The 22224-nt window shown below is 38.3% G+C and overlaps 1 protein-coding gene across 1 annotated transcript in view; it reads left to right on the top strand.

The window, feature by feature from the left end:
- The window catches only part of LOC134536344 (nephrin-like), a 680062-nt gene that overhangs the window by 378482 nt on the left and 279356 nt on the right, over nucleotides 1-22224 (top strand). The gene's annotated exons all lie outside the window — the stretch shown is intronic.

Genomic DNA, 22224 nt, shown 5'->3' with positions numbered 1-22224 from the left:
ACAGTACGGAACGCAGCCCTGTAAGTATCAACGCCGGGAAAAGAGAGAAAGAATTATGAAGTGCGTTCTCGGTTGGTGTGTTCGGATGAAGAGCGGCGGGTGGTAGGTAGGTGGTTGGAGACGAAGGGAAAAAAAATGATGGGGAAAAGGGAACGGGCGTTAATTATTTAGGTTTCCATGGCTTCAGCTACCGTTCCCTCCGCTTCCCCCTCAGATAAATCGATTCCCTGTTGATGCTAAGTGCGACCGTGCAATACGGACTTGTTCGTGTAGTGCGGGTTTGTCCGGCGACCAAAGCAGACACGCGATTGGTTAAGGCCACAGTCGGCAGGCACCCTCAGCGCATGCCCGGCAGAGCTATGACCACACGCTCACCATAAACACAGTAAATTTGGTATTAAATGCATATTTTGCAAAGTAAATATTGTAAAGATACCATGGATTAATAGGTAACAATTTATATCATTCGCAATGTCTTATTACACACAACAAATAAAAAAGTAAATTTATGAACCAATTGAATCACACAGTTGGTAACATACTGTGAAAAATAAATTAACTAAGTAGGCTACCCTACTGCAAAAAAAAGATTAAAGAACGCTAAATACCAAAGCGTTGAACAACAGAATAAATTATCAAAACTGAAAATAAAATATATCTTTTACAGTAAAACATGTTGTTTTCGCAGTAAAATTAAGAAACATAAATTACGAAATACACCAGTAATTAAAGCAGTAATAATGATTTAAAACATATTTAAATGCCTTGAGCACAATGAAATCAAACCTTAAATAGAATACAAAATAAAGATTGCTGTTTGATACGGTGAACAGATAAAAGGAAAGAAGATTGTTTAATTTCCATTTAAGGATAACTTACAAAAATTAATTTTAGCACAAAAAACTCATATATATATATAGTTGAATATATTAACATTAATCTTTATGTACTGCGAAAGAGGAACTATTTTGTATCAAGATGTTCATTTATTAAGGAAACCGATCCCCTAGCTGCGCAAATTACTACGAAATGTAACGGATTCTAAACCCTAAAATCATCAGCCGCGCAGCCTAGTTGAGCGACGCGGCCTTCGTCGAATAACGGTTTCCTTGGAACCCCACACTTTTCGAGCACTCCACTTGTCTTGCGTGACGTCACACCCTCTGATTGGTCCCCCGCCCGCTGGGCGTGGCTACCGTTCCTGACAGCTGAACTCTTGTCCATCAAAGTTGGTATCCTCGTCTTGGTATCATCATTCTCTCGCGTAATCTTCGTCGAAATTTAATACGTCTATGTTACTAGGTTTTTTTTTTGTGAATGAAATCTACATAAATGACATTCCTTGCTGTAATCTCAGGCGAAATTGCAATAGCTGGAAAAATAATCACCGGTGATATTGATCATGTCTGGATTAAAACTGCCGGTAGCATTCATTAACGTATATTTACATTTCAGCTGAACTGAACATTTTTCAACTTTTTCGCGAAAATAAAATTGTGAACGCTCATAATAGTGCAATAAATTATGCGCGTGCCAGCGGTTTCTTCGTTGTGATTGGTGACCGAATTCAAGAGAAGTGATTACCTTACTATACCGGGACATTCAGGAATAAATAGCTGTGATTCATGTACTAACAGTTAACGTACTACCTGAAAGAAACTTAACCACTTGTTTCTTTAAAATATTTATTGAAAATTATACATTTATTCGTTGCGTGTTGTTTGGTTAATAATTTTACTTTCAGGGGAATCTAGCAGTACGAGGACGATTCGTTAAAGTATCTCCGTTTATTCATTAAAAATAAATTCTTGAGAAAAAGTTTTTATTGACAGTTTTAGTTTACTACAGCTCTACTTTACATGTTCACATAATTGCCATTTAGTTCCAAACACAGCGCAATCGTAACTTTGTAATGTATGCTTTCATTAAATCAATGAAAATGACGACCTTTTCGTCACAAAAAAAACGGTAGCCTTCTTTTTTCAACTCGAGTACGGAGATTGTAATGTTTACTAAGCGCCTTTGCGTGGCTGCACGCATTGCGTATGCGATGTCCACAATGCCTATGACCAAGGCGATCGTTCCTTTCCCAGCCAGACAGCGAACTTCTATAGAGAGATGTTAAATAAAATAGTGCAGCGTTACGAAAAGTGCTTGGAACAGAATGGCGATTATGTAAAAATGTGAAGTAGATGTGTAAGTAAACTAAAACTTTCATTAAAAAAAAAAACTACTTCTCACGAGTTTATTATTTCTAATGACCAATCGGAGCTTCCTATACGAATAGGTATAGACCCGGAAATTTCGCGGATTCATTTAGTCGCAAGCTAGAATGCAAAGCTTCACACTCTCGCACTGGGTTCATGATTGGCACGCTGTTGTTTGGACGCGCCGCTACACAATCGTAAGCCAATGATGTCCAGCTAGGAGAGAAGTAAGCGAATCAGCTAGTGCCAATAATTAACAAGGTTAAAAATGTTCTCGCTAAGAAATCAACCAATGAGAAAGTTAACATGGGTCGAGCACACCTATAACTTTGAATTCTATCCTGAGGCCAGAAGAATCCGCGAAATTTCCGGGTCTCTACGAATAGGCCTCGTAATAGTAAGATTTTCACATAAATTTAATTATAAATATTGTCATGATAGCATAAGAAATAAAGAAACGAAAAAAATTGCGATAATCTTTACGTTCGCTTCTTGATAAATACACCATATTTCACAAACATATGATATAACATTAATATTTAAGGGGTTCGTGTTGATTCGAAACAACTGGGATCTGGTTTCAAACAGCGTGGTTAAACAATCTTTGAATGCCCTCTGTTGCAAAGCTGGGAATCGTTTGCTTACGGCAACCCTGTTGTTCGCGTCACTCGCGCGCAAGGTGTCTCCGCCTGAGAGTAACGCCTCGAAGCTGTCTGTGACAGACCTTTGTAATGTCGCGCCCGGAGATCCTCCTCAAGACACTGCCGCTAGCACGTGTAGAGTGTTGCCGGAGATACACACACGCTGCTGGCTGGTGCAGTCCCCGCCGTTCGCAACTCCCCTTGCAGCTGTGCTCCTGAAGGCTCGGTTACACTCGCCATGCCGCTCGGTTCCTTCTTCTTGTCACCGCTCCAAATCTAGATCTTTACTCGTTATCTTGCACGTCACAATTCTTGACATCTAATAATTTCCAATTGTTTTCTAAGAGCAGTAAAACGTCACGCAAATTCTTGAAGTTATGCTTTTTTTCGGCACAGAAATCTCGAAAAAATGGCGAATCGACGTGATTCACCAGTATATATTGCTTTCGTGAACATAACGGAACGTACACACAGCATATACGTATTAAAAGATAAAACTTTATAATACTGAATCTATTCTGTGATAATGGTTTGTTGTCATTTATAGTCATAACAATAAATAATGTCAAATTTAAAAAAAAACGTTAGATTGCTGGAATTCAAATAAATTCAGATAATCTTATAGTTAATATCAAAATCAAGAGGTAGCGTAGCATTCATTACACTTTAGAGAATCACGAAATCAACTGTTAGATTTATTTGATGCCAAGTTGAATGTAAGAATTTCATGATGAAATTTTCGTTGTTAATTATTAAATATTTAATCGGCTCAATAAGGATACGGTTTGCTTGTAGGAAGTATTTACAACCTGATTTACGTCATTTGTACATAAACAAGTAGTTATACATAGTGGCATATTATATGTAATTTTAAAATGTTTCAGGATATTATTTTCGGAATGCCACAGAAGCATAACTTCTAAAGCACGTAGACAAGTGTACACTCACTTTTTTATAATTAAAATCACTTGCTTGACATATCTTAACTCGCAAATTAAGTTAGGTTAATATGTAAAGAAAAAAATTGTGACCAAACAAGAAATTAAAAAATATATATATTGTGATAAATCTACAAATAACCCTTAACCTATATAATGAAACGATAATGCCGACATGGTGAGTTAGAACGAGACTTTAGCTCACGTCTCCAACAATCAAAAGCATTTCAATTCCCACCTTGAAGTGTTGTGCTTAGTCTTCAAAATAAGGTCTTATTTTATTTATTTACAAAAATTGCTTACAATTTAAGTGTGAAAGAAGGCGAGTGATACATTTATTTGACACACGATGCCTCTATACGATATACAATTTTGTTTCACAACTCGAAATGTAACTTTCAACACACGCGTAGGTTACCATCAAATTCAATTTTCAAAAACTGGCGAGACAGCGACGTAGACGACTTTCTGTTACGACACGTTACAACAAATTGCAATGAAATGCTGTGCCGGCAAAAATATTGCTAAAAAAAAAAATAACATGTATAAATTTTTGTTTTTCGTTTGTCTTGAAACGCGAGGAAAGTAAGCAAAGTTTCTCCACGATCCGAAGAGCCCGGAATAGAAACTGTGTCATTTCCGAGTCGCAAATTTCGAATTGCGTTCGGCGCATATTATCGATTCTGATTTCAACTGCAAAAAAAAAGGGGGGGGGGGCGTCCCTTCTGTGCGCACGCGCGGGAATAAGTTATTGGTTCCAAGCGCAGCTGGCATATTTTTATTATTCTCTTTCCCCTTCCCTCTTTCCACCCCTTTCCTTCTTCCCCCTTTCCTTCTTCGACCGAGCCCCGTTTTCTTTCTCCCGATGGCGAACCCGCCTCGCACGATATCGAATTCCGATGGGCCCGTATTTTCGCGGTGGTTTTTTTTTTTCCTACCCGGAATATTCAATTCATTTTGTCAGTTTAATCTCGCGCCTCCGTCCGGCTTGCTTTAAACCCGAGTACCCCCAACGTTTGTGTTCCACATTTATTTTCAAGACCTTCAGAGTTCAAATGGCTTTAAAATACTTCATTATTTGCAAAGTTTTATTTCCCTTCATCTAACAATCCTTGAAAAGAAAAAGAAAAATTCTACAAGCAGACGCTTATTTTTTTAGACAACAAATTTGGATCTTTTGAGAATTAGTTTCTGACTTCTGTTTTCTAACTGTTATTTATAAATAGTTCAACGTTTTTGATTGACACTGAATATTTTGTATTTACGATATCAAAAACGTAATTCGTATTGACACTATATGGTATAACATAATTATGAGTAAAGATATATAATAACACAAATTTAAAATAAAGTAGATGCAGTAATTATGGAATAATAATTGTACTCTAAAATGTTAGCTAAGATGTTGGCTCGAAAATTCTATTCGTTCATCGCTGTCAGAGTGAACTAAATTAATTTTTTTCTTAACACCAAGTATCATATATATAAATACAATAAGAACTTTACATGATTTTATCCCTTTTCTACAAAAACCATGCAGTTAATACACATAAATTTGGCATTATTAAATATATATTTATATTATTGAGTTGAAAATAGTTTTAAGGAGGACAGTTTATTATTGAATTATTTTGTTATTTAATTTCTATATTATTACCGGTATTGAATATTTGTCTGTTTAAGTATCACTCAGAAACAACAGAACAGAGTTTGATAAAACTGATTTTGTTTAAAAGCTGTTCATTAGACTTAAAAAAAAACTATTATTGATTTAATTTCGCTACGATGCCGGGGGCCGGAGATTTATTACAATAAAATTCCAAGAATGTCTGTATGTTTGTCTGTTTGTTTCTTTCTTCGAGCATCACGAAAAAACTTTATAACCAATTTTGATAAAAATTATTTTGTTCAAAAATTTATATTCAGAATTAAAAATCCCTTTCGGCACAGCGTATATAAAGGCGTGGGTATATTTCGAAGTAGGCATTTTTTTCTGAGAATATTTTTTAAACTTATTTAAACTCCTCGGATATTTTAATAACTTAATTTAGCCTACATAAAATCCTTAATGTTCGACAACATTCTAAAAATTATCATTTTCTCATATTAAATGCAGCAAAAATATTTTGAATGTTTTTTAACTTAATACCTCCAGCATGAAATGTCTTAAGGAATCTCATATTATGCCTACTATGGTAGTTATGCAATTATGTTTGATCTTCAAACACAATTTTTCATCTCTTCAACTAATAAGCGGTAATATAAAATTATTTTGACAATTTTTTAATGCCACATTAAGATGGTTATGAATAAATTTCGACGAATTGATTACTAATTTTTTTTTTAATTTCAAAACCGGTTTTAAATGTAATAATTTTGTTAGTAAAAAATTGTTTCAGTCAAAGGTTTTAGATTATGTTTATGCATTGTACAATAAATTATGATAGATTTAAAAATATGTATATATAGGGCCTACTATCTAAAGTAATGATATTTTGTCATTCTACCTTTAATATTTTCACCCCTTTAAGAAATAATGGTTTGTATGATTACAAATAGATTCAGACAAAAGATTTAGATAAAAATTATAATATTTACAAAATATCCGAATTAATAAGATGTCGCTACGAAGGAAGTTATGATTTTTTGGTCCTCGAACCCTTGTTTTTTCTATCTCTTGAAGACATGGTTGGTCGTATGAAAAACTTATTCAGACCAAATGATTTTGGTATTACTCCTATATGTTATAATACGTTCAAACAGATGTTTTTTTTTTTTTTTTTTTTCATATAATTGAGTTAAAGCGATTTTACGGTTTTTCAAAAAACCTTCCCCATTTATACCTCTTTGGTCAGATATTGCCCATTAACGAACTCTACCGATATTTTCCACTACTATATTTTATGTATCAGTTTGGAAGTGATTTGTTAAAAAATTGCGACAGTCATCGTGTCCAAAAAATTTCGATTTATATACATCGAGATAACTTATATAAACTTTAAGTTGACTTTGGTTTTGTGGTCTATGGACAATGAATCAAAAACCTATTTTAAAATCTTCCGAAAGTCGCACCATGGTACTGGCTACAATAGGTAGAATTTCTTTGAAATCGAGCTAACCCAAAGTATATTTTATTTCGCTACGATGCTGGGAAACAGAGATATACCAATATAAGCACTATTATTTTTATCATAAGTGCCACTAATATAAAGTGATATTCCATTTCTACCAACACCCATTTCTATCAATATATGATCTAATCTATTTATTCTATCACAAACAATAGCTCTTAAACGATTGATGATAACTTTTATAACGCGTGATAAAAAAAAAATCATCGTGCGATATTTCGCACGGGGGACACACTCCAGAATATACATATATATTTTACTAAAAACAATAATTCACGTACTGTATAATTAAAACGTCTGTGGGAACTAGTTTTAGAATCGTTATTTGGCGAATATTTGCGATGCGTGTTTCGTTTTTTTTTTGTCGCTGCGAGCGCTTGGCTCCTCGTGGCTCGACCGATATCAGGCGTTAAGTGGCTCCGGGAACCGTATTCCGGGCACGCCGCGCTGTCAGTTTAAATCAGACCTTAATTAACCTCCGTTAATGCCGCCTCACCCCCTCCTCCACCTCCCCCCCCCCCCCCTCTTCTATACCGCAATAGGCACGCGCTGAGAGCGTACGTGCGCGCGTTTGACCTGGCCTTGTTATTGGGTAAGGGTGGGTAGATAGGGGGGAGGAGGGGGAGGGTGGAGGGTTGGAGGGGGGATGGTGTTAGGGGTGGGGGGAAGGGGGAGGAGGGTGTGTTGAATCCCGGCCTTGGGCGCCAATCGGTGACCTTACCACGCTTGTAGCGGTTGCTGAAGGGGGGGTGGGGGGGAGTGTGGCATTACGTCCGTGCGAGTGGCTTCCCTTTGGCAGAGCGCCGTCCGACGCGCGCGGCTTGATTAATAAGGTCCAGTCGAGTCTGCGAATCGACTGATGTGGCTTGCGGCGCGGCGCAGGGCAGCCAACCATGACTCGTCGCGGTCGACTGCGACACTGCGTTCAAGACCGTCTGGATCCGCCGACAGAACTTGTCACGGTCAACAGTTTGCAAACAAGGCCATTCGCCGTTTAGTTTTTTTTTCCTTCCACGAATAGTAAGTAGGTCCAAACAGGCTTTATTTGTAACATCTTAGCTCTCGGTATAGGGGAGACCGGGGCTAGTTGCAACAGGGGCAAGTTGCAACAGTGGCTCTAAATCATTAACCGATGATACTAGCGTCGCACCACTACGGGAAGGAAAGGAACCACACGTAATCTTAACGGTATTAGTTCGACAAGTCGTAAACAGATCGCGCTTGGCTTCAGTCGTGCACAACATTCCTACTGTAGTCGCGAGTAAACTCACGCACGGGTTACTTAGCTGCTGTTGTGTTGAATGTGTTTGTCGAAATGTAATATATTTGTACTTCTGAGGGCAGCTTATAGTGTTGTACTTATCTTTATATAATGACAATTGTTTTATAACAACGCCTCTAAGTGAATGACGGTAAGTAAATTCAAGTTGTATATCGGGGCTAGTTGCAACACATGTTGCAATTTACCCCAGATAGCAAGGATACTTTTTTAAATGTTAAACATCAATTCATTTGTATTTCACTCGATTTCAACGTTTATACCGATATGTTCGCGTTACATTAGCCCACGTATGTTAACTAACATAATTTGTTTTTGTAATCTTTTAGGGCTTCACTCAACTATTTTATACATAAACATTGTTTTAATTCATCTTAGATGTTACGAATATTTGAAACCAAAGCAAATAATCGAGAACTAGAATGCCGCAATTACTGTTTATAATATTTATGTTTATATATGCATTTTGTGAAAAAATATAATAACTATTTTTAAATATTATAGCTACTATTTTCCCATTGCAGTTACGATGAGAACGTATAAGAAGAAGACGAATCGAGGGGAAACACCACAGGATGTCATGGAGAGGGCAGGTAAACTTGTTTTAGCCAATCCAAACTCCAAAGACTGTTCCGTACGACAGATAGCACTACTCTACACTGTCAAGATACATACAAAAACTTAAGAAGAAAAACATGGATATAACAACAGAACAACCTGAATTCAGTTTTGTCTCAGCGGGTTATCTACAGCCACGGTGTGTTTTCAGTGCCGAACAAGAGTGTCAATTTGTCGAGTATCTCAAACGTAATTCGGAAATTATGTTTGGGCTAACACCAGCAGAAGTGCGCAAGCTTGCATATGAGTGTGCACTAAAGTTGGGGTTACAGATTCCGGACCCTTGGAAAGTTAATGAGTGCGCCGGTCCAGATTGGTTTTCAGGTTTTATGAAGCGCAATAATGAACTATCTGTCAGGCAGCCTGGAGCCACGAGCCTTGGGAGATGTACTTCGTTCAACATGCATAACGTTTCCGAATTTTTCAATAAACTATCATCCGTTCTCACACGTCATAATATTTCAGCCTACCGAATTTACAATATGGACGAGACTGGAGTGGCAACTGTTTTGAAACCTGGCAAAATAGTTGCTAAAAGGGGAGTCAAACAAGTAGGATCAGTAACTGCAGCAGAACGTGGAGAAATGATTACTGTAGCGACAGCTGTGTGCGCAATAGGAACAACTTTGCCACCCATGTTTATTTTCCCTCGGAAGAACTTCAAAGATCATTTTATACGTGATGGACCGATAGGTTGCATAGGTACTGGCACGAAATCTGGTTGGCAAACAGAGGAAACATTCATCACATTTATGGATCATTTTGTCTCTCTTACGTTACCATCTCCTGAAAATCCAGTGCTTTTGCTTCTGAACAACCACTGTTCACACATCAGCTGCCAAGTCATAGATTTGTGCAAAAAAAGAGGCGTAGTTCTTCTTTCGTTTCCTCCACACTGTTCCCATCGCTTGCAGCCTTTGGACGTTTCAGTTTTTAGACCTTTTAAAAGGCGTTGTGAAACTGGAATTAATTCCTGGCACAAAACAAATCCCGGCAAGACTCTAACCATATTCGATTTGCCAGCAATAGTGAAAGATGCCTTCTTGCACTCTATGACACCAGCAAACATTACATCAGGTTTTCAAAAAACTGGTATTTCGCCTTTCAACCCTAACATATTTTCAGAAGAAGACTTTGCCCCTGCTTTCGTTACTGACCGACCAGATCCACACAGTTGTCAGATAGGCATGCAGGGAAGCGTTTCTTCTGAACTTGATGTGCATTCTGGACCCAGCATTATTGAAACAAGTGCTGAAACAAACATTCTTGCAATACCTGGTCCAAGTGTATCCATTCAAGAGATTGTGCGTCCTTTCCCAAAAGCTCCACCTAGAGGGCAAACCTCTTGCAGAGGGAGGAAGAAAAGGAAGTCTGCAGTTCTCACTGACACTCCTGAAAAGAGAGCGATTGAAGAAGAAAAACGTAACAGTGAAGAAAGGAAAAGGAAAAAGGCTGAAGCTGAAGAAAGGAAACTACATGTAATCAATAAAAAGAAAATTCAGAAACCTTCACAAAATGACAAGAAAGAAAAAAAGACAGCAAATTGTAAGAAAGTAACAAAAAGAAAATTAAACTTTAAAGAAGATAGTTGTAGTGAAGAACAGGACGAGGTGTGTTTAGTATGCATGACAAAATACAACAGGAATGAAGAATGGGTTCAATGCACATCTTGCCAAAAATGGGCGCATTGGTCTTGTGCAAGAAAAGACCCTATGTATGTGTGTAACGACTGTGAAACAGATGATTCTGATACATGGGAGTAAGTGTTGCAAGTTACCCCAGCTGATGTTGCAACTTGCCCCAGATCGGGGGCAAGTTGCAACACTTACATCACCATGAATACATAGCTCTAGATTTTAATACTTAACTGCTTTCTATGTTCTGATAATGTTATGTGACACCTAAGAGTATCTAAGAAAACATTCCCTTTATTATAGTTTGATTTTTATCGAAACATAAATACTACAATGCAAAATGTGAAAAGTGTTGCAACTAGCCCCGGCCTCCCCTACAGCATTCGGCACGAGAGACTCCGTGAATGGAACGGAAATGTGTAACAACCACGGTGCTGCCATATGCGGCGGATGGCGCGAACCAAAGTTCACAAAGACAAAGGGAAACTTTATAATATCAAGTGTACAGTGAATTATGTTAAGATGTGCAGTGCAAGATGTGCAGTGTTTTAATAAACTTCCTTGTCGAAAATCTGGTGAAAAGCCGGCGTTGAGTTTTTTTTAAGACTTTTTCGCTTTCATCGGAGCTGTTTTATTATATTGTTTAAAATTTCGCTCTGCCTAATAAGGGAGTTATAATTTTTTTTTCCTCCAACCCCTGTTTTTTGAATCCCTTGCAATAATGGTTGATCGTATAATTTTTTATAACGAACAATGTAGATAAAAATGTAAGGTTTTTCAATAAAACAGAATAGATTTAACATTGTACATGGTATGAATTTTATGATTTTTTTTAAATTCTCCCCTTCTTATTTTTTTCAACCCCCTGCAACAATTCTTAGTCTAATCAAAAATTTTTTTAAACATTGCTTTTAGAAAAAAATTTTAAATTTGACATACGATTCGATAGGAGTTCATAATGCACCTACAAAGGGAGCTATGAATATATATTTTTAATGTAACCCTTAATTTTTCAATCTTTTGAAGCAGTGGTTCGTCAAATCAGTAATTGTTTCAGACAAGCTTTTAGATAAAAATTATAAGATTTATTCATAATCTGTTCGAATTCGATGTTGTGCCTACGAAGAAAGTTATGATTTTTTGACCTCCATCCCATGGTTTTTCAACTCCTTGGAGTTATGGTTGGTCGTATCCAAAAATTATTCAGACAAATGATTTTGGCATTACTCCTACGAGTTATAATACGTTCAAACGGATGTGATATTTTCCATATTACGGTAGTTACAGAAATTTTTCGGTTTTCTTAAAAAAAACTTTTCCTTTTTCTACCTCTTTTTGGTCGGATAATGCCCATTAAAGAACTCGAACGAGATTTTACACTAAAATATTTTAGGTATCAGTTTAGAAGTTATTTGTGAAATAATTGCGAGTGTTATCGTGTCCACAAAAAGTTATATATATAACTATATATAGGTATAAATATACTTAGAGTTGACGACGGTTTTGGGGTCTATGGACCATGAAACGAAATACTATATAAAAAATTTTTCCCGTTAGTCACAACGAGGTAACTGTTACAATATGTAGTATTTCTTTGAAATCTACCTAAAAGAGTAAATATATTTACCTTTTTCCCTCCCTAAAATTAATCCTTTTCGTATATTTATCACGCTCGGCATTATTTTAAAGAATTCTACGTCACACTTCGTTTCCGAGTTTCCTATTATAAGTTTATTTGATAAATGAGAACATATTAATCCCCTCATTACATCACAGGCGAGTACTGAAAAACTTACATTTATTTTCCATCTTGCAAGGAATTACGGATTTTTTTTTATTGTTTTCTGTAGCAATGAATAACCGTATACGAACGAAACTTGACGTTACCGAATTTGAATCTCATCGTTGGTTTGAATATAGAATTGCAATAAACAGGTCTCATTATTACAAACCGCGTTGGAATTCTAATTTCGTGTCCAGTATAATGTTTTAGGCTGCCCTGTGCTACCTGAGTAATAATTAAATAGTCGTGCCTTGAATAAATTAAAAGCATTCTTTTGAAGGCGCTGTTCTTCTATTTTCTCGTTACATTTCCTCGGGCGAAAGCAGGTGTTGTTAATTAAACTGAAAACAAATGAAACACGAACGAAAGATTTCCGCTGCATTAATCGCGCTAATTAATTGCCAGTTTCCTCCGGTTCGCTTTGCCGCCCTTTCCCTTTCTCGCCTTTTGCCATTCTCGCCTTCTCCTTTTATGCCCTTTCCCGAGTGTTGCGCCGGTCCAACTGCTCCTTTCCCGGGCTAACTAGCTAGCTAGCTAGGTGTAACGAACCAAATGTGTGATTACCGTCTCTCGCCACAGCCCTCCGCCCCCTCAAGCCCCTTTCATCAACCGGCAGAACTGTATCCGCCCTTGCTCTACGCGACACTGTCGCCCCAGGCCTCGCTAATAGAGCGCGCTCGCCGCCGGCGTGACGTCATCACGTCCTCTGGCGGTTCGACCGGGCCCGCCGTCTAACGCGGTAATGAATTCCAGCGATAATTACCGAAGCTGCTCTTATGTAGTATACATTGGCGGGTCCTGGGACAGGTTCCGAGTTGAGGTGCGAGAGGTGCCGACCCGAACTCTTGACGTCACTGCAGCCTAATTGAATGTTTGTGTCACCATTGTTCTTTTTGTTAACGGTCAACATATTGAATTGTGATGTCAAGACCGCCATCTTGGTTGACCTTAACCTTGACCCCGGCAGACACTTTGAATCTGCCACCTTAATTTCCACAATTTTGGAATCTGTAACTTTCTGCCATCTTGTGATCGAATTCCCCACTCTCTAAGGTTACAATTTTCCTTACGGCCGCCATCTGGAAAATTCGTAATTATTACCCGATTTTAACTTAAAATTATTAAATGTAAAAAAATTAAATAAAATTTTAATAAAAATTTTTTCCTCCATTTTGAAAACTGTCCACCATATTGAAAAACCATAATGTCCATGCTAGAAATTCGGAAAAAATTTTAAAATTTATAAAAAATTAATTAAAATGTAATAAAGCTGCTATCTTAAAAAAACTTTATTTTGAAGCTAGAAATTCCGGAATTTGTTTACAATCGTCAAAAAAATGAATTGTTAAAATAATCATTGATTCATATCCTGCGTTCAATCCTTTATCCATTCAAAAAAGATAAATTAATTAAAATTACCAAAATGTACATGTTCGAGGAATAAAACACCACAAAATTAGAAGTAAAAAAAAATATTACATAATTTATTCTCTACTATAAAACACTTGGAAAAGTTAGCAATCTAATAAACATTTAGTTCTGCATTGGCTTAACTGACTAATTCTCAGTTCCAATCAGTTAACTGAAGACAGAGACTAGCCAGATCTTTTAATGGCATAGTATTCCTCTTCCCGACAGAGTTTCTCGATATTGTGTTTAACAGACTGCTTTTACAACGTCAGAACCGTAAATGAGAGAAGTCATAGTCTTGAAAATGTACTTCTTTTCTTGGTCTTTTAAAGTACATGGTTTACTATCTACACAGTCCAGCCACAAGTTATATTTTGATGGACCGTACGTTGCTTCTTAATCAGTAAGCTGATTGATAAATGTTCTGCTTGATATACTCCTTGGTATACAAGAAATATACTCACTAAGTGTATTTAGATAATATCAGTCTTTCAACATTCCATGAAATGCAGGTTTTGCCAAGTGGAATCCATTATCATTCACCTGCAATGCACAGAGCACAGTCTTGGGTTTAATTCCATGTCCAGGCGTCATCACAATCGGGTGCTGCAAATCTGCTTGTGTGCTTGTACGCATCAGAGTGTCCAAAATAAACTGAGGAATCGAAATGTCTGCAGGTAGTTCCACAGTATTCACATGGACTTCCACCTTTACAGTTTTTTTGCTTGCCGTTTCAAACTGTCAATACGAGTAAACCACGCATGACACTCGTCACAGCTTAACTTCATACGAGAAGGATTCTTCGTACATTTACTTCTCTCGGGACTCCGTGCATCATGGGAAAATGCGAATGACATATCGCAGTAGACATTTACAGTTTTCATGGCATCTATAGCCTGCTGTTCTAGCATAAAGGTTCTGCCACAGTATTTACAAACATGTTTTTGCTTGTGCTTAACTGACGGATTTTGTGATGTCGATTTAGACTGTCTAGTCTTGAAATTAGTTTATTACATTTGATTTACTGAAACATTATTCTTTGCCGTACATTATTTGGGCACCCGTTTCTTCGTTGCCTGCGAGCATCAGATGGTTTAGTGAATGAACGTACCACAATATTTTCACTGGTACGATGAAACTCCAAGGTTCGTTGAAGTCTCATAGTTTGCTGAAGAAATTTCAACTGATGGAGTAGCACCTTTCGATGCCTCATCTGCAGCTGGTATCACAGATGCCATCGGTATCTGCGGTGCCGTATGCGTCGCTGCCATGGAAGTCTCCGACACCATCGAGGTATCCGCTGTCGCCACCGTTGCAAATGAGACAGGAGTTAAACAAAATATGAAAGTACTTTTTTAAAAACTGATAATTACGTTGTATTATTATTTCTAAAAAATAATTACTTGGCTATTAATATACAGTCATAGTCATTTTCTTAAGGGACAATAACTTAAAAAAGATGATCCTTGGAGTAAGATGATGTTTTTTAAGTTTTTTTAAATACTACGCATTTTAGAATGCCATTTAAAAATAAAAATAAAAGTTATTTAAAAGTTTTAAAAATGCATTTTCATAAAGCCAATCATTCAGTTTAGTTTTATATTAATTGTATGTTTAACATCTGAGTAAATAAATCACAGCCAAACAAAATCCAATGGGAACTTCTTTTTTTAATTTCAGAATGAAATTGGGTAAATCGTGCCTTCACACCTACCTCCTCGTGGATTTTAAAGTATGTAACTCTTAAAATTTCTTTATTTTTCTTCCTCTCCTATTTTACTTCTCAGCTTTCTTTCCCCCGCCTCTTCCTTTGGAAAGGACACCCCCACTTCAGCACGGAACTCGCACAACTTCGAGGACGCTGAAGGGCGCGCGCCCTTCTTCCTTCTCGAGTCATCTTTTTTACGAGGCCCTTGCGCGCTGTTCCCAGATTGTCCTTTATTAATTATGAAGTCGTGATTCCCGGAGGGGAGACGGGAGACGCAGCTCTGCGCCTGAATGGAGCGAGTTCTCTGCCGCGGCCATTGTACGGCGCCGCCGGCGACAAGACGTCCCCTCGCGACGGTCCGCGTCCCGCCGACAAGGCTCATATTAAAATTATTCGCCGGTAAGAACAGGGAAGATATGAACCTAAACGGAATAAGGTTAAATGGGAAGGAACACCTAGCACAGCTAGTGGGAATTTTTTTTTTTACAAAGCCACCTTATAATATAGTAGCTTGGCTTCTGGGTTGTAGCCGTATCCTTGGCGAATAATTAGGGACCGGAAAAATTCGCGGATACAATGACCTCTAGGATAGCCTCCATTATCCTCTGCACTTCTCAAGTAAACACGCGTGTTCATTGGTTACTTAATTGTGAGTCATCTCCACTGGGTAGCTTGTGATTCGACGCTTCTTTGGTCGATAGTCTCTCATTGGCCCAGAGAGCTCCAGTTAAACCGCGAGCCAATAGCAGAACCAGCAGAATTATACACATGTTTGAATTTCAGCCTATCACGAAATGAATCCGCGAATTTTTCCGGTCTCTACGAATAATTCACCGACGTCTCGGTCGACATTACAGTCGCCATAATCAGGGAGCAGTTACCTACTGCGAACATTTATCACCTTAAAATATTTTGAATGAGCATTCGTTACTCTCCTTTATCGTCTCTTGCGGCCAAAAATCCGTTTAGCATATTCAGCTTTTTCACTACTCGTTAAAAAATTCTTTTAATATCGGACTTTCAAGAAAACACGCATCTTCTATTTGTTACTTTTTAGTGGTTGGACGACAGCAAACTGATATCAGAACACGCCCGCACCGAAACCACTACATATGTCTGACGAACAAATCTGAGCTGTTCTGTTTTTTTTCGTCAGAACATGCATCCTCTGCGAACGTAGCCTTAGGCGTCTTACAATCTCCTAGTAAATTATAAATTGAAATAGGTATTGAGCATCACATAAAGTTACGAGATAGAGAAATTAAATTTTACTTTTCCCATTTTCGTCAATATTTTAAACAGTACACTAGACAAACAATTAAAAGTACCAGCGCGGAGCCCTTGGCGATTGCCGGGTTGCCCTGCCCTGGAGTCTCTCCTGACGGCGAGCAAAGGTGGTCTAAGTCCAAAATCACACAAAGCTTACAAGCAGGAAATTAAAACAAAACTATACACAAAAAAATAGATAATAATTTTAAATAGTACATAACTAAAACTTGTAAGCTAGAGACGTAAACAAATACGCCCAGACAACTACTAAATCAAGTAAACGAGAAAATACAAAAAAATTAGCGTACTTATCGTGACTTACAGAAAACATATCAGCTATTAAAAATAAAATTAACAGTTCAAACGATTCAGAACATTTAAGAAAATTAAAAAAATTAAATTGCAAAATTTGGTTTAAAAGGCGATCTCAAGCGCCTCACTTCATTATTTCGGGAAATTGATGCATAAATACCGATTCAAGCCGAGCTGTACGATAAACGAACTGAAGAAACTTTTAATAATATTGTTGTATTACAAAAGCGCAATTTATTTAGGAAAAACAAATTATTAAAATTTTTATTTGCTGTAGTGAGGTAAATAGTGACGAATTATTGATCACTATTATTTAACTTTCAGGCGCATGAAATGTTTTTTTTGCAAGGCAATCGAATAAAAAATTTGCTAAAGAAGAACATGAATATATATATTTTGCTAAATAACAACTACTTTATCATAGCTTAAGTCTGCAAGTTTTGGAGCAAACTAGAGGAGGAAGGAACCGAAGTGGAGTGCGCATGGTAGTTCTCTCACCGGAAAAAAAGGATCGTTTTTGGTAGTTTTGAAAACGTTTCCCTGTTCACTCGTGAACGTTGTCATCTACTTTTCACGTCAGCGGCCGCTGAGAAGGTCGACACACACGCGCGGGGTTATGCACGGGGGTCACTTCGAACGGCAGGCAGACACAAGTGTCACGAGCTACACGATACATCATCTGTGGACGGTCTAGCGAGCAGTGTCGCTTGGTACCTGATCGGCTCATTTCGGTGAGATTGCATCAGAGGTCTCACACAAGAGTCGTAGTTTCGTCCCAGCCCTGTTTTCCATTTTGACAATAATGACTAGAGACCGGAAAAATTTGCGGGTTCAATGACCTCCATGATAGACTCCAATATCCTCTACACACTCGGGCAAATGCCAACTGTTCATTGGCTGTTGACTTGTGAGTCGTCTCGACTGGGTGGCCTGTGATTCGACACTTATATAAGTGAGGGTCTCTAAATGGCCCTCAGCCCTCCATATTAACAGAGAACCAATGACAGAAGCAGCACTAAGGTATAATTATTTGAATTTTAGCATAACACGAAATGAACCCGCGAATTTTTCTGGTCTCTAATAATGTCCAAATACAAAAAGTCAACCAAACAAGTTAAACATCTGTTGTGCAACGTAAATGTCCAGCAAATAACAGGAAGCAGTCTTAAGTACCTCGTGTACAGTATATTAAAAAATTCGCAACGAAACTTAAAGCCCAACTAAAGCTTAAGTGTTACACCTTAAAAAAATTTAATTTAATCGTAGACTATGTACTGTAATTAGAATTTAGAAAAATACCTACGTATTTTTTTTTGCGATATTTTTTGCAGCACTTTTGATATAAAATAAACCAAGAAATCAATCAAGTCTTTAGAAAAAGTTCAGCGTGTTACAGTATTGACTTACAAGACTCGTGAAATACTATAATATTCATCGTAAATATATATTATTTAACTAATTTAGTAATTGCTAAGTAAATAAATTAACCAATTAAAGTTTTTCAGCCAAGATTGATTTGTGATAGAAATATATTTTGCTATGTTTTTCGCATTAAAAAATAAAAATAAAAAAATATATATTTTTTTTAGTGGAGATGTTGAAGTCCGTCTTGTCACAATAATCATTCGGATGGGGAAATTTTACTTTTGGAATAATTTTTCCCGGATAGCATAGAGATTTTCTGACAAGCACTTCGTGAATGTTACTGTTGGCTTTAAAATATCAACAAAGAGATTTGAATGAAAAAAACTTAAATATTATAAATATAGCAAGGTATTTACAAACTGAACAAAACTGAATCCGTTTTCCTGCTGATTATTTTTTTTTTTTAATGTATGATGGCCGAAAGCTTGCGGCCGGGGAAAAAAAAAGGACCAATGTTTGCAATGCGTATGAAAGACTGCCGCACGAAGATGATTAATTACAGGGGCCGAGTTTCATCAAAGTTTGCGGTGTATTTAGCCGGCGCGGATCAAAAAGCAACAACGCCACACGCAACCGCGCGCACAAAGAGAACAAGCGCGTCTGGCAACACGTTCCTCTCGTAAATTAATTATGCGCCGGGAAGCGACGGGAAGCGACGCGCTGCAGCGCTAACAACGTTACGTGATCCGGGCAAACATCTGCTTCCCCCCTCCCCACCCTCCTCCCCTAACCTATCCTTCTGACGTGCTGAAACATGTGTGTGTGCGGCGCTGACGTGGCGAGGGTCCGACATCAGGGCTTTGACCCCACCGACAGGTGCGGTTATTATCTTACAAGTATTACTTCTTAAGGCGTGTCATTAAAAAAAAAAACTGATAATAATGAAATTTTACTTTGCGCGCGCAGCATGCAACAAAAAAATTGACAAGATGAAAAGATGGCTACATGTAAATTAAAAATTTATATATGTGCTCTAAATCATTTACTTTAGTGACATTCAGGTCCATGTAATTGAAACATTTACGCATTTTGATTATTAGTGAAAGAAATTGTTTTTTTATAAATTTTTTTCAAGAGTATTATCAAAGTGCCCGTTGAAAAATTATGAAAATAACAATCATCTAAAAATGCTGAAACTTTCGGCCTCGTCGAAATAGGACGCTATGTCTTCATGCATGTTATGTTCACGCCACGGACTCGGCAGCAATGCTAGGAAGATGTTACACTGTAAGCCCATGAAAACAGAATACATACAGTCAGTGATTCAGTGGTGAGCGTATTTCGTATATTTACGGGTACTGTTTTTTACTTACATTCAACGTGAATCCACGACAGTAATATTTGTATACCAAGAAACACATTTAGAAGCTTTTTGTTAACTGAACAACTAGAAAACACCTCTTCCTTAAACCTGCCTGTCTGCCTTGTTTACAGTATAATATAGAAATCTGAAGTCGAATTCGAAGTAGTTTGTACAAATATTGCTTTACTTGAAATTTAATAGAACTGTTCATTTATTTCAGGTGAATTCTTCAGTGTAAGTCTGTAAATTTAAATTATATTCCAAAGTAAAATTCTAACGTCGCAACTTTCCCGTAAATAAAATAAAATACCGAAAATTGTGTTTTTTTTTTTTTGCAGTATTTCTGACGTTCCTGTATTTTCGCTTTGAAACAGAGTTCATGAAATTTCTTTTGGTTTCTGAGATATAACTGTTTATAGTTTACATTACAAAACCTGTGCATTGACGTGCCGCTGCCATTTTGTGTTTTAATTGCGTTGCCAATCCTGTGGTTTCACGTGCACAAATATTTAGTGTATGGTTTTTGTGAAGCAGTGGAAAGTACATAGAAATTAAAAGAATGCATAATGTGTTTTTCATGTACCTCCGCGGTACGTGAGACCCATCTGCGCACACAAACCCCAAGCGTCAAGCCTTCACAGGGATCAGTTTTTCTGTAAGCGTGAAGCGCCGATTTGCAACGTGCGATAGCTAGGGGCATGCAGATTTCGCGAAAAGATCTGAACACTTATTAGACTGCAACAAGGTATACCCGCGCCTGTGGTTTCTTCCTTGTGATTGGCGGCCGTCTGTGAGAGAAGTCGTTTCCTTAATTGGCCGACCACCCAGGACGCGTTTGCTTCCGCACTGAATTACTGTGATTGGTATTGTTACAATCGATATGTACCTGGAAGAAACTCACCCAATCACGAAACACAGACGATGCTACAGTGTTTTTAATCTTTCATCTAGTACCGAAATCTTTTCGCGAAATCGGCATGCCTCTAGCGATAGCACATAAAAAAAGAGTAACTACGTTGATGCACGTAATTAAATTTTTTTTACGTCAGGTTACGTGCTAAATACTATTACGTTTGATACTCCTAATAACAATTCATTTTCTTTTTTACGTCATGTTATATGCTATCGCACGTTACATATCGGCGCTTCGTGCTTCCGTACTGCTAAATAAATAATCACTTCACAAGGTTTGACTCTTGGGTTTGGATGCACAGAAGGGACTCACGTAACCGAGTGGCCCGCATCCATACATACAACACATATTATATACATTTATTTTAATTTTTGTTTACCGTAAAAATTTTTAATTACAAAATACACACGTACTTACATATCGAGAACCACAGGCGGTGACAGCGTCACTGCACAGGCTAACTCCTAAAACATATAAACGGTAATTTATCAGAGACCAGAGGAACATATTTAGTACATAGAATTTTAATAATTTAATTACGGTAAAGCTGCGATTTTATCTATAATTGTACCATTTCTAACAGTGCAGGAGACGGCATGCTGTAACTTCAACCTCACAATATTGTCAATCCCAAAACATAAGCTGGAATGGTGCTTGGCTATGTCTATTATTTAGTTGAGTATGAATTTTAATCTCCGTCGTCAAACAGAGTCACTTCCATTAAACACAATAATGATAGAACTGTGACCGGCTGCGGACACTACAATTTTTCTAAGACGTTGCGATTTTCAGTCAATCGATGTCTGAAAATCCGTTTCGTCCTAATTTCGTTGCCAATATTTTTTTGTGTAATGTTATCTTACTCTAATTGTGACAGGGGCTACTTAAATATATATTTTTTTTTTTTTACAAAACTAATTACGTTTCCACTAAAAATACTACGTCTTCCGCTAAAATTCAATTACGTTTTTGGAGACGTTCCAAAAAAAAAAGATGCATCTTAACGCAATGTCAAGACGCAAAGGACGTTTAACGAAACTCAAATCCAACCTTCCCCCCCCACCACCCCGGGCGAGTCCTCACGCCCTGCGACAGCAGCGCGCCTGGCGGCGACTCGGCGAGACGTCGGGGACCTGTGGTGGGGGTTCCTCCCGAGGGCTGACGTGTGACCGCAGCTAGATCGCAGGTCGGAGAATCTTCGCGAGCGGCGAGCCGTAGAGAGAGAGTGGGGGGAGGGGGGTGTGGCTCCGAGCCGGGTACAAGCGCCCGGGCTTGTTCTCCTACCCCTCTCCACCCTCTATGAAACCCTTCCCCCCCCCCCCCCCCCGTGCACAAACAAGACGGCGCTGCGGAGACTTCGACGAGCGCAAACCGAAACCCCCCCGAACTGGACGTCTCTCGACCGAGTTTCCGCCCCGCTGCGCGCTATCCTCGGTCATTAGCGGCGCCGAGTCGGGGGGGTCGGGGGAGTCGGGTTGAGTCGGGTGAGTCGGGGGAGTCGGGTGGTCGGGTGGTCGGGGGGTCGGGGGGTCGGGGGGTCGGCCGTCCGGCCGCGTCATGGGCTCCTTGCCGCGGGTCGGCGCCGACTGACTTGTCTTTGTTTCCCCTCGGACCGTTGGTCGCGCTGACATTTCCCACCGACCAAATGTCGCT

This window comes from Bacillus rossius, chromosome 10, assembly GCF_032445375.1.
Source record: "Bacillus rossius redtenbacheri isolate Brsri chromosome 10, Brsri_v3, whole genome shotgun sequence".
In the NCBI taxonomy this organism is placed as follows: Eukaryota; Metazoa; Arthropoda; class Insecta; order Phasmatodea; family Bacillidae; genus Bacillus; species Bacillus rossius.
Note: the sequence above shows the minus strand (reverse complement) of the source record. Positions and strands in the feature narration are given on the sequence as shown.